Raw genomic sequence first — 14,199 nt, forward strand, 5'->3', positions numbered from 1 at the left:
GGCTGGGTCGGAGATTTTTCTCTGCTCACCGACTAGGTGTTGTGGTGTCCTCATTATCATTTCATCATTATCAGTGGAAGGCAAAGGGAAACCATCACTGGAATCACTTCCCTAGACGCTCATGCGGTGGACCTCTCTGACGAGGCTTCCCCAATGACAAGACCTGCCGTAAGGCAGAACACAAAGTTACACTTCCATCTTCATGAAACTGATAAACGATAATGCAGGTAACGTTGGATATTTTTTATAGACAATAAAGTAATGGTTGACACATGGTGAAACACAAGCACACAAGTGACAAAAAACATTGGCTTGCTTACGGCAGTGTTATATAAATGCTGTCATAACAATTAGTTATTCAGGAACTCTTCCAAATGTGACATAATGAGCGAAAGTTAGAGATAATACATTAAAATGTTCTGGAGGCGCCGGGTATCGATCCCGGTACCTCTCACATGCTAAGCGAGCGCTCTACCATCTGAGCTACGCCCCCAGTTGCCATAGCAACCGGCAAACTACCGTTGTACTTGTATTTGGTGAAAACTGCTGGTCGGTCGGTGCCAAAACTGGTTTGGCAGCTCCTGCGAGGGGCAGAGAAAGCACGGGTCCCCGGTTGCTGTTCCATTGCAGCATTCAAGTCTCCAGTTTATTTGCGTCTGGGGGCGTAGCTCAGATGGTAGAGCGCTCGCTTAGCATGTGAGAGGTACCGGGATCGATACCCGGCGCCTCCAGGTCCATTTTTGTATGACTCGGTGCCTAAGGCGTGAAGTGCCGCACTATGGATTCAAAGGTGTGGTGTTCGATCCCCGATCGGTCTTAAAACTTTTATCAGTCATTTATCAATTGTTTCGTCTCTGAAAATGTTTGTTAAAGTGAAAAATGCCGAGCTGCAGTGCCATTGAGAATGCACATTAAATTTTAGGTCCATCTATAACTGGCTGAGTATATCAGTTCAAAGGTCGATAGAAGGCAATGGCAAAAGGACCATACCTAGTGAGGCATATAACATTATTCGGTTAGGGTTCATTTAAATTTTTATAATTTTTTTGCTTTAAAATTTTCGCATATTGGTATTATATTTTCTGTAGATGTAAAGTGTTCTATACTAGAGTTCGAAGTTCTTTGCAATTTATGTGAGTTGTTGTTGTGATCTTCAGTCCTGAGACTGGTTTGATGCAGCTCTCCATGTTACTCTATCCTGTGCAAGCTTCTTCATCTCCCAGTACCTACTGCAACCTACATCCTTCTGAATCTGCTTAGTGTATTCGTCTCTTGGTCTCCCTCTACGATTTTTACCCTCCACGCTGCCCTCCAATGCTAAATTTGTGATCCCTTGATGCCTCAAAACATGTCCTACCAACCGATCCCTTCTTCTAGACAAGTTGTGCCACAAACTTCTCTTCTCCCCAATCCTATTCAATGCCTCCTCATTAGTTACGTGATCTACCCACCTTATCTTCAGCATTCTTCTGTAGCACCACATTTCGAAAGCTTCTATTCTCTTCTTGTCTAAACTAGATATCGTCCATGTTTCACTTCCATACATGGCTACACTCCATACAAATACTTTCAGAAACGACTTCCTGACACTTAAATCTATACTCGATGTTAACAAATTTCTCTTCTTCAGAAACGATTTCCTTGCCATTGCCAGTCTACATTTTATATCCTCTCTACTTCGACCATCATCAGTTATTTTACTCCCTAAATAGCAAAACTCCTTTACTACTTTAAGTGTCTCATTTCCTAATTTAATTCCCTCAGCATCACCCGATTTAATTTGACTACATTCCATTATCCTCGTTTTGCTTTTGTTGATGTTCATCTTATATCCTCCTTTCAAGACACTGTCCATTCCGTTCAACTGCTCCTCCAAATCCTTTGCTGTCTCTGACAGAATTACAATGTCATCGGCGAACCTCAAAGTTTTTACTTCTTCTCCATGAATTTTAATACCTACTCCAAATTTTTCTTTTGTTTCCTTTACTGCTTGCTCAATATACAGATTGAATAACATCGGGGAGAGGCTACAACCCTGTCTCACTCCTTTCCCAACCACTGCTTCCCTTTCATGCCCCTCGACTCATAACTGCCACCTGGTTTCTGTACAAATTGTAAATAGCCTTTCGCTCCCTGTATTTTACCCCTGCCACCTTTAGAATTTGAAAGAGAGTATTCCAGTTAACATTGTCAAAAGCTTTCTAAGTCTACAAATGCTAGAAACGTAGGTTTGCCTTTTCTTAATCTTTCTTCTAAGATAAGTCGTAAGGTTAGTATTGCCTCACGTGTTCCAACATTTCTACGGAATCCAAACTGATCTTCCCCGAGGTCCGCTTCTACCAGTTTTTCCATTCGTCTGTAAAGAATTCGCGTTAGTATTTTGCAGCCATGACTTATTAAACTGATAGTTCGGTAATTTTCACATCTGAGTTATGTATGTAAAATACTATATAAATTGTTTATTATGTTAAATAATTTTCAAATGACATTTTGTGTATAAATTGTTCATATTGATGTAAATTTGACATCTTAAGAAATGGTCACGCTTAGGAAAAATGTAAGAAATAGGTGTTATGTAAAAGCTAGTGTGCTTTTGTTTGAAACGAAAGTGGCTCTGTGGAGTGGAAAAGGTGGCAAGGGTGAACTGGCGCGCTACTTAGAGCAAGTGCGGGAATAAGTCACACAGTCTGTATGCACCAGTGATTGACGCAAACCTCTTGTGGAGCACGAAAAGCTTTGCCTGCAGATTTGCAAAAAAGTGCCTCGGATGAAGACTGCAAATGGCTTACGGCATAGCTGCGAGTTATTCGGCTACTGCATGTAAAATTGAACGACGCCAAGAAGAGAAATTGAGCCCATACATCAAGATACTTGCAGGCCGTACTGTAAGTAGTATAGCTGTCATAATTGTTCGCCACACCCAAGCATACAGCCAACAGATAAGATTTTTTTGTATTCTTTTACTTTTGTACAGTGTGAACCATTAATTTAAACTGTGTTTTAATAATCATTCTTGAACTTTAAAGATACTGGTTCACCCTCTTATTTCATCCTAATCATACACCTATATACTCGTAGGGTTCCTTCCTGGTATTTGATTAATCCGAGTATCCTGTCTTATAGACTTATGAATGCCAAGTTAATATTAAGAGGCACCATTTAAATTGTTTTTGTGTAAATAATAAAAAAGGTTTCTTCACTACTGCAAAGTGTTATAGTAAAAGTTTGGTCAAGTAAAATTCAGAGTGAAGCCAAGTTACTAGAATCTGTTAAATGACTACACAGAATTAGTTCAAAGAGTAATAGATTTTGAAAGAAAATTCCAGTAAGAAAGAGGTTTTCTTGCAGTGAAAGGTTAAGTATAAAAAGTGTGTGCTTTAGTGTCGAAGTATTTTAGTATTTAAGTTTGCTGATTATGGAAAGTGCTTTTCTAAAGGTCCCCCCTCGCCAAATTTTTTTTAGCTTCCTTGAAGTTACACTCCTGGAAATTGAAATAAGAACACCGTGAATTCATTGTCCCAGGAAGGGGAAACTTTATTGACACATTCCTGGGGTCAGATACATCACATGATCACACTGACAGAACCACAGGCACATAGACACAGGCAACAGAGCATGCACAATGTCGGCACTAGTACAGTGTATATCCACCTTTCGCAGCAATGCAGGCTGCTATTCTCCCATGGAGACGATCGTATAGATGCTGGATGTTGTCCTGTGGAACGGCTTGCCATGCTATTTCCACCTGGCGCCTCAGTTGGACCAGCGTTCCTGCTGGACGTGCAGACCGCGTGAGACGACGCTTCATCCAGTCCCAAACATGCTCAATGGGGGACAGATCCGGAGATCTTGCTGGCCAGGGTAGTTGACTTACACCTTCTAGAGCACGTTGGGTGGCACGGGATACATGCGGACGTGCATTGTCCTGTTGGAACAGCAAGTTCCCTTGCCGGTCTAGGAATGGTAGAACGATGGGTTCGATGACGGTTTGGATGTACCGTGCACTATTCAGTGTCCCCTCGACGATCACCAGTGGTGTACGGCCAGTGTAGGAGATCGCTCCCCACACCATGATGCCGGGTGTTGGCCCTGTGTGCCTCGGTCGTATGCAGTCCTGATTGTGGCGCTCACCTGCACGGCGCCAAACACGCATACGACCATCATTGGCACCAAGGCAGAAGCGACTCTCATCGCTGAAGACGACACGTCTCCATTCGTCCCTCCATTCACGCCTGTCGCGACACCACTGGAGGCGGGCTGCACGATGTTGGGGCGTGAGCGGAAGACGGCCTAACGGTGTGCGGGACCGTAGCCCAGCTTCATGGAGACGGTTGCGAATGGTCCTCGCCGATACTCCAGGAGCAACAGTGTCCCTAATTTGCTGGGAAGTGGCGGTGCGGTCCCCTACGGCACTGCGTAGGATCCTACGGTCTTGGCGTGCATCCGTGCGTCGCTGCGGTCCGGTCCCAGGTCGACGGGCACGTGCACCTTCCGCCGACCACTGGCGACAACATCGATGTACTGTGGAGACCTCACGCCCCACGTGTTGAGCAATTCGGCGGTACGTCCACCCGGCCTCCCGCATGCCCACTATACGCCCTCGCTCAAAGTCCGTCAACTGCACATACGGTTCACGTCCACGCTGTCGCGGCATGCTATCAGTGTTAAAGACTGCGATGGAGCTCCGTATGCCACGGCAAACTGGCTGACACTGACGGCGGCGGTGCACAAATGCTGCGCAGCTAGCACCATTCGACGGCCAACACCGCGGTTCCTGGTGTGTCCGCTGTGCCGTGCGTGTGATCATTGCTTTTACAGCCCTCTCGCAGTGTCCGGAGCAAATATGGTGGGTCTGACACACCGGTGTCAATGTGTTCTTTTTTCCATTTCCAGGAGTGTATTTACTGGGCTTTTCCTCTTTGAAAAGCGTGATGTATAAGGGCGTAGTCCACCATTGTTTAAGTGAAGTAATATTTCTCTGGAGAACCAAATTAAACAGTAGCAAGAAACTAGGCAAAATTCATACTTCCGCTTTTCCAATAGTTCACTGTTTCATTGCCTGGATAGGCTGGCGACCATTAGTACATGTTTTAAACCACTAAATGAACTTGGAACTGAGTTGTCCTAGCTTCAGTATAATATGATTCATATTGCGTTTCTCCCCCCCATGAACCATGGACCTTGCCGTTGGTGGGGAGGCTTGCGTGCCTCAGCGATACAGATAGCCGTACCGTAGGTACAACCACAACGGAGGGGTATCTGTTGAGAGGCCAGACAAACGTGTGGTTCCTGAAGAGGGGCAGCAGCCTTTTCAGTAGTTGCAAGGGCAACAGTCTGGATGATTGACTGATCTGGCCTTGTAACAATAACCAAAACGGCCTTGCTGTGCTGGTACTGCGAACGGCTGAAAGCAAGGGGCAACTACGGCCGTAATTTTTCCCGAGGGCATGCAGCTTTACTGTATGATTAAATGATGATGGCATCCTCTTGGGTAAAATATTCCGGAGGTAAAATAGTCCCCCATTCGGATCTCCGGGCGGGGACTACTCAAGAGGATGTCGTTATCAGGAGAAAGAAAACTGGCGTTCTACGGATCGGAGCGTGGAATGTCAGGTCCCTTAATCGGGCAGGTAGGTTAGAAAATTTGAAAAGGGAAATGGATAGGTTAAAGTTAGATATAGTGGGAATTAGTGAAGTTCGGTGGCAGGAGGAACAAGACTTCTGGTCAGGTGATTACAGGGTTATAAACACAAAGTCAAATAGGGGTAATGCAGGAGTAGGTTTAATAATGAATAGGAAAATAGGAACGCGGGTAAGCTACTACAAACAGCTTAGTGAACGCATTATTGTGGCCAAGATAGATACGAAGCCCACACCTACTACAGTAGTACAAGTTTATATGCCAACTAGCTCTGCAGATGACGAAGAAATTGAAGAAATGTATGATGAAATAAAAGAAATTATTCAGATAGTGAAGGGAGACGAAAATTTAATAGTCATGGGTGACTGGAATTCGAGTGTAGGGAAAGGGAGAGAAGGAAACGTAGTAGGTGAATATGGATTGGGGCTAAGAAATGAAAGAGGAAGCCGCCTGGTAGAATTTTGCACAGAGCACAACTTAATCATAGCTAATACTTGGTTTAAGAATCATGATAGAAGGTTGTATACATGGAAGAACCCTGGAGATACTAAAAGGTATCAGATAGATTATATAATGGTAAGACAGAGATTTAGGAACCAGGTTTTAAATTGTAAGACATTTCCAGGGGCAGATGTGGACTCTGACCACAATCTATTGGTTACGACCTGTAGATTAAAACTGAAGAAACTGCAAAAAGGTGGGAATTTAAGGAGATGGGACCTGGATAAACTGAAAGAACCAGAGGTTGTACAGAGTTTCAGGGAGAGCATAAGGGAACAATTGACGGGAATGGGGGAAAGAAATACAGTAGAAGAAGAATGGGTAGCTTTGAGGGATGAAGTAGTGAAGGCAGCAGAGGATCAAGTAGGTAAAAAGACGAGGGCTAGTAGAAATCCTTGGGTAACAGAAGAAATATTGAATTTAATTGATAAAAGGAGAAAATATAAAAATGCAGTAAATGAAGCAGGCAAAAAGGAATACAAACGTCTCAAAAATGAGATCGACAGGAAGTGCAAAATGGCTAAGCAGGGATGGCTAGAGGACAAATGTAAGGATGTAGAGGCTTATCTCACTAGGGGTAAGATAGATACTGCCTACAGGAAAATTAAAGAGACCTTTGGAGATAAGAGAACCACTTGTATGAACATCAAGAGCTCAGATGGAAACCCAGTTCTAAGCAAAGAAGGGAAAGCAGAAAGGTGGAAGGAGTATATAGAGGGTCTATACAAGGGCCATGTACTTGAGGACAATATTATGGAAATGGAAGAGGATGTAGATGAAGATGAAATGGGAGATACGATACTGCGTGAAGAATTTGACAGAGCACTGAAAGACCTGAGTCGAAACAAGGCCCCCGGAGTAGACAACATTCCATTGGAACTACTGACGGCTTTGGGAGAGCCAGCCCTGACGAAACTCTACCATCTGGTAAGCAAGATGTATGAAACAGGCGAAATACCCTCAGACTTCAAGAAGAATATAATAATTCCAATTCCAAAGAAAGCAGGTGTTGACAGATGTGAGAATTACCGGACAATCAGTTTAATAAGCCACAGCTGCAAAATACTAACACGAATTCTTTACAGACGAATGGAAAAACTAGTAGAAGCCGACCTCGGGGAAGATCAGTTTGGATTCCGTAGAAATACTGGAACACGTGAGGCAATACTGACCTTACGACTTATCTTAGAAGAAAGATTAAGGAAAGGCAAACCTACGTTTCTAGCATTTGTAGACTTAGAGAAAGCTTTTGACAATGTTGACTGGAATACTCTCTTTCAAATTCTAAAGGTGGCAGGGGTAAAATACAGGGAGCGAAAGGCTATTTACAATTTGTACAGAAACCAGATGGCGGTTATAAGAGTCGAGGGGCATGAAAGGGAAGCAGTGGTTGGGAAGGGAGTAAGACAGGGTTGTAGCCTCTCCCCGATGTTATTCAATCTGTATATTGAGCAAGCAGTAAAGGAAACAAAAGAAAAATTCGGAGTAGGTATTAAAATCCATGGAGAAGAAATAAAAACTTTGAGGTTCGCCGATGACATTGTAATTCTGTCAGAGACAGCAAAGGACTTGGAAGAGCAGTTGAACGGAATGGACAGTGTCTTGAAAGGAGGATATAAGATGAACATCAACAAAAGCAAAACGGGATAATGGAATGTAGTCAAATTAAATCGGCTGATGCTGAGGGAATTAGATTAGGAAATGAGACACTTAAAGTAGTAAAGGAGTTTTGCTATTTAGGGAGTAAGATAACTGATGATGGTCGAAGTAGAGAGGATATAAAATGTAGACTGGCAATGGCAAGGAAAGCGTTTCTGAAGAAGAGAAATTTGTTAACATCGAGTATAGATTTAAGTGTCAGGAAGTCTTTTCTGAAAGTATTTGTATGGAGTGTAGCCATGTATGGAAGTGAAACATGGACGATAAATAGTTTGGACAAGAAGAGAATAGAAGCTTTCGAAATGTGGTGCTACAGAAGAATGCTGAAGATTAGATGGGTAGATCACATAACTAATGAGGAGGTACTGAATAGGATTGGGGAGAAGAGGAGTTTGTGGCACAACTTGACCAGAAGAAGGGATCGGTTGGTAGGACATGTTCTGAGGCATCAAGGGATCACCAATTTAGTATTGGAGGGCAGCGTGGAGGGTAAAAATCGTAGGGGGAGACCAAGAGATGCGTACACTAAGCATATTCAGAAGGATGTAGGTTGCAGTAGGTACTGGGAGATGAAGAAGCTTGCACAGGATAGAGTAGCATGGAGAGCTGCATCAAACCAGTCTCAGGACTGAAGACCACAACAACAACAACATTGCGTTTCTCTCTAACCGCTGGGTAAGATCTTAGGAAAAGAAGTGAATAGTCTGATTTATATATCCATTAGACACAACACACGGCCAAATCCTGTAAAAAGGGTAACTCTATTGATTAGCTTTTCCTATAAACAGAACTATCCTCCCATAGTGTACTTTACTTGGGAACTAAACTAAATTCTAGAAAGAGGGTTATACGTGGCTACATAAAGACAGGGTTTCTGTTATTTAGATAAAAACATACTAAATTGCAATAATAGTGGTAGTGTTATAGGCACAGTGGCGTTCAAATCAACCTTTGGGTTGTTGACAGCTTTACATTATACTGATAACGATGACACAAGATACCAAAAATAAAAATAATACCAAGTTGCATCGCTGTGTCACTTATGTATGCTGAAATATACTATTCTACAGAGGAGCAAGAAATACTGTTGTTGTATTCAGTCATCAATTATCTTTATCAAACTTGAAACTTCATGCGAGATAAAAACTATGTGGCGGAACGAGACTCGAACGCGGGGCCTTTGCCTTTCGCGGGCAAATGCTCTTCCGACTTTCTTTTTTCCTTCATTTTGTTCGGTATTGTTCGTTGCGTTTGGTCTGGGGGGACGTCACAAGACACCCGTTCAAGTTGATTGTTGATTCCTTTACTCAGTTTTTTTTTTTTTTTATTACAGAGGGCGAGCAGCCCTCTGACCGAACACGCTAAGCTACAGTGCCGGCATGAGCTACACAAGACAACTCAGGATCTTCTCTCGCAGCTGTTTCTCCGCCAGTACCTCGTCTGTTACCATCCCAACTTCACAGAAACTCTCCTGCGAACTTGCAAGACTAGCACTTCTAGAAGAAGGGATATTGTGAGACATGGTTTAGCCACAGCCTGGGGGATGTTTCCAGAATGAAATTTTCACTCTGCAGCGGAGTGTGCGCCGATATGAAAATACCTGGCATTTTAAAACTGTGTGCCGAACCGAGACTCGAACTGGGAACCGTTGCTTTTTGTGGGCAAGTGCTCTACCGCTTATAAACATTTTTATTTATAACTTCTTTGCAGAGAGGAACAAATTCGGATGAAGAAACTTGTGCTTCGCTATTGCACCTGCTCCTCTGCATAATTTATAGCCGAACCGAATCCAGGCTCCATATTCTACAACTTGTGTTCCTAATACATCACTGACATCCCAGAAATTTCTTTCATCATTAGTGTAACGTGACAATGAGCGGGTAGAGAGAGAGGGGTTCTTCTTGAAGAATACCAGTAAACTTGAGTGCACTGACGGCTCTTGGTCAACAACGAAAGGGAGAATATTTGTACTTCAGTTGTGAAACTTTGCGTTCGTTTCAGTCTACGTCGATGCTTAGATAAGGCACTCAGACAATGGTCACATTGTCGATGAGTAGCGAATACAGTAACTCGGGACTGTTTTCAAATGATGTTGTAATACATACTGATGTCGTTTCCTAACAAAAATGCACGAGTGGTAGAATATGGGACTGTGAGAACCGCAGCAAAAGTCGTGAAAAATAAAATAGTCAGATCTGGACAGCAGGTCATAATTTTTTTCTCTTTTCACGTCTGCTCACTAATAACTTCCGCCTTTTCCACTCTTTCGAAAAAAAAATAGACAATAATTGGTTGCTTTCGATCTCTATATTGATCCAAGGAAGGAATGATTAGAGTTTAAAGTTTCGTCGGCGACTTGGTCCTTAGAAACGGGCAGTTCTTCCATGTCCTTTAAGAGATACAGAGGAGAGCGCGATGGATTCACACGAAAATAACTGGGTAGCTCCAACCGAATTCCGATGCCAGAAATCTACATATACATCTGTTTAAACAATCCCTCTTGAGAATAGAGAGGAGCACCGGTGTCGATATAGTGGCAGTCGACAGCGAACGTAAACAGATGAGAGCCTCCCGAAGAGAGAAAAGTGGTATGGACAGAAGCCGCCCCCCCCCCCCCCCCCACTTTCCCTGTCGTAGGGCTTGCAATGTACACCTGTAATTCGCGCTTCTGATAAAGTAGAATTATCGCTTGGTCATAGGGAATGCTCACACATTCTGGTGTAGTGGGAGTCTTATTCGAATCGCGTAATGGACCACTCATTTCAGAATCAGAAAAGAAAACAGCGAGCAACACACAAAAGAAAATAAATCGGAGAACGCGAAGCACTCGGTAACGGCAACAACTCAGATGTTTGCTGAGGCTGGCAACGTCGTAGATGAGGCAGTTCATCAGGCCAGACATCTAGTGGTATCCTTTTAGATTCAGTTCATGCAGCTTTATGGCCCGTAGGTTATCAAAATTATGGTGTACACAAATCGGTCACAGTACTTCTGCTTATTTAGTTGTCTTTTGAATATGATTCCAACTTTGAGTTGGTATCATATTATCATTATCATCAGTATTAACAGTCTATTTCTGTCCGCTGCCGAATAAAGACCTTTTATTTCAATTCCAATGTTTATAGAATCATACGAAACTCTTGCCTCTTCTCTTAACATTCCAACTATCTTCCTGGCTCTTCTCATTACTCTCAGACTTGGAACGAGAAACTGTGTCGGCAGGGCATTGAAATGATGTCCTTCAATGTAAAACAGGTTTTGCTAGCGCGGTTTTGCGGTGAATTGACAGGAAATGCTGCTTATATTATTTCATAGCCTTGGTCTTAAACTATAAAAATTGCAAGAACTCTGATTTCCCTCATTTTATTATGATGATCGTTTTTCACTATTTAGGTCGGCGTCAACAAAATATTTTCGCATTCGGAGAAGTAAGTTGGTGATTGGAATTTTGTGAGAAGATTCCGCCTCAACGAAAAACGCCTTTCTTTTAATGACGTCCACCCCAAATCCTGTGTCATTTCAGTGATACTCTCTCCCTATTTCGCGATAATACAAAACTTGCTGCTCTTCTTTGAACTTTTTCGATGTACATCGTCAGTCCTATCTGGTAAGGTTCCCACACCGCGCAGCAGTATTCTAAAAGAGGACGGACAAGCGTAGTGTAGGCAGTCTCCTTAGTAGGTCTGTTACATTTTCTAAGTGTCCTGCCAATACAACGCAACCTTTGTTTAGCCTTCCCCACAACATTTTCTATGTGTTCCTTCCAATTTAAGTTGTTTGTAATAGTAATTGCTAGGTATTTAGTTGAATTTTGCTGATTTATCATGTAACCGGAGTTTAACGGAATCCTTTTAGCACTCATGCGGATAACCTCACGCGTTTCGTTATTTAGGGTTAGTTGCCAATTTTTGCACCATACAGTCATCTTTTCTAAACTGTTTTGCAATTTGTTTTAATCACCTGATGACTTTACTAGTCGATAAACGAAAGAATCATCTGCAAACAACCTAAGACGGCTGGTCAGATTGTCTCGTAAATCATTTATATAGATAAGGAATAGCCAAGGGCTCATAATACTACCTTGGGGAACGCCAGAAATCACTTCTGTTTTAGTCGGTGACTTTCCGTTAATTAGTACGAACTGTGACCCCTCTGACAGGAAATCACGAATCTAGTCACATAACTGAGACGATGTTCCGTAAGCAAGCAATTTCATTACAAGCCTCTTGTGTGGTACAGTGTCAAAAGCCTTCTGTAAATCTAGAAATACGGAAAATATTTGAAATCTCTTGTCAGTAGCACTCAACACTTCGTGCGAGTAAAGAACTAGTTGTCTTTGACAAGAACGATATGGCAATAGACCGTTCTCTTGGAGGTACTTCATTGTGTTCCAACACAATACACCTTCCAAAATCCTCCTGCATATCGACGTTAATGATATGGGCCTGTAATTTAGTGGATTACTCCTGCTACGTTTCTTAAATATGTGTGTGACCTGCGCAACTTTCCAATCTTTGGGTACGGATATTTCGTCGAGCGAGCGGTTGTATATGACTGTTAAGTACGGGGACTGCAAAAAGTTCCAATATTTACGGTCAGTTCCCTGGGAGAATCACTGCTCTTTAATTTTTACTTGACTTTATTAAAGCATATGGCATACGGGTTGCACTGATATAAATACATGCACAATAGAAAATATCACAATAGACAGAATGTGGTCAATAATTTAGTATCACTTTACGGTATGGATATAGACACACAGCATATAGTCAAAATATTCAGACATGACACCAACTCTAACCGAAAGGGAACACAGAAATCTGGAGATTAAAGTGTTAGGGTAACCAGTGATAAATCACATTTTATAAACACCCGCTACTGTTCGATATAAACTTGAAACGGTCTTTATTGGAGATCTTCATGAAATAGTTTTTGGAAGGAGAACCTCCAGTTACATCCATCTCGCACAAAGCTTTCTCATACTTAATTATCCACGTGAAGTGTATCATTCTCTTCTACAGATGTGCCTACACTCAGCTATTTCAATCAACGTACATCAACGTTCGTCAAAAACACCATGGTCAACAAGCAAGTATCAGAGGTGCGTCAGAAGACGCTGCTACTGAGTGTAAGTTATCATCATTATGAAAATGGCTTTAAAATGGCAGGTTGGTCGCACGATAATAGTCACAGGAAGTTTCTAAATATTTATTATTCACTACGCGTCTTAGGCTCTGCCCATCTTCAAATTGCTAACAGAATTTTTTTTTACAATCTTGCAAAATTACACAACTGTCTTAAATGAGGACATATGCTAAAACACAACTGACTATTAAAGACATTTAAAACAGAATACATATCAGTTTTTAAGACAAAATGAATGTACAATTTTGACAAGAATGCCAATTAACGTCGAAAGGAACGTAAAGTTCATTAGTCCACTCAGCAAATAACTTTATGACCTAACGTGTATGCTATTTACAGCCGAGTGATGTGACTGCCAGACAGTCCCACATAGAGAGCTTATTGACGCTGGGTGGCTTAAGTGTTGCGGCGCTGCGCTGTATGACCGAAACACAATTCCTAGTGATAACTGCAATATCTATTGTAATATTTATACGGATTTTTCTTAGTTACAAATAAAAGTTAATTCCAACATGATAAATTTGATATACATACACAGTTTTCAGAAAAGATATTTTGTGCAGAAGACATGCAGTAAAAGGTGAAACAAAACTAGGAGTCTATGTCTGAAGGTAATACTTGCTAAATAAACCACAAAACACGCAGAAGAACGCAACCAAACAGGATGAAGTATGGAAATTCAGATTTCTGTTCGCATTTTTACCATTTGTTGAGGACACATTTTTGTTCGTATTTTTACCTTCTATTTTTTCGGAAAAAACGCGTCAAAAATTCTATAGAACCATTGTCTGCTGGTGGTGGTCTCTTCACCAGCTATTAAATTTGGGATTTAACGGCAGTTAGTGCAAATTTCAAACTCTTTGGTGATATCTAGTGTTCTGCCTTTTCGTTACGAATGTAAAATACTTGGGCGATTTTCGATTGACTGTAAACAGTAATTTTGCTCTCTCAGGTGACAACCAAGGGTGCTGTCGTTTCTGGCATACGTGTGCTCCTTAATCTTATCTTAAATTCTCTACCGTTTGACTAATATAAACACTATTACATGACCCGCACCTTACTTTATAAATATCTTCGTCGCTGTGTTTGTGTGTACCCTCATCTAGGTCCTGGCGCAAAAACAGACCTAGTTTATTATCTGTTCGAAAACCAACTTATATGTCAGTTTTTTAAAAACTTCGGCAGTTTTTTCGGAGTATGAGCCGATATAAGAATGAGAAATACGGGTGACTGCAATTTTAATACAGACTGTT

At 41.9% G+C, this 14,199-nt stretch overlaps 2 non-coding genes across 2 annotated transcripts; one reads left to right on the plus strand and one right to left on the minus strand.

Moving 5' to 3' along the window:
• Positions 1-420: 420 nt before the first annotated feature.
• Positions 421-493, minus strand: Trnaa-agc (transfer RNA alanine (anticodon AGC)). Its single transcript has one exon. It is a non-coding gene; the product is annotated as a tRNA-Ala (tRNA).
• A 165-nt stretch (positions 494-658) lies between these two features.
• On the plus strand, positions 659-731 carry Trnaa-agc (transfer RNA alanine (anticodon AGC)). The gene has a single exon. It is a non-coding gene; the product is annotated as a tRNA-Ala (tRNA).
• Positions 732-14,199: the final 13,468 nt, after the last annotated feature.

This window comes from Schistocerca nitens, chromosome 1 (assembly GCF_023898315.1).
Source record: "Schistocerca nitens isolate TAMUIC-IGC-003100 chromosome 1, iqSchNite1.1, whole genome shotgun sequence".
NCBI classification, from domain to species: Eukaryota; Metazoa; Arthropoda; class Insecta; order Orthoptera; family Acrididae; genus Schistocerca; species Schistocerca nitens.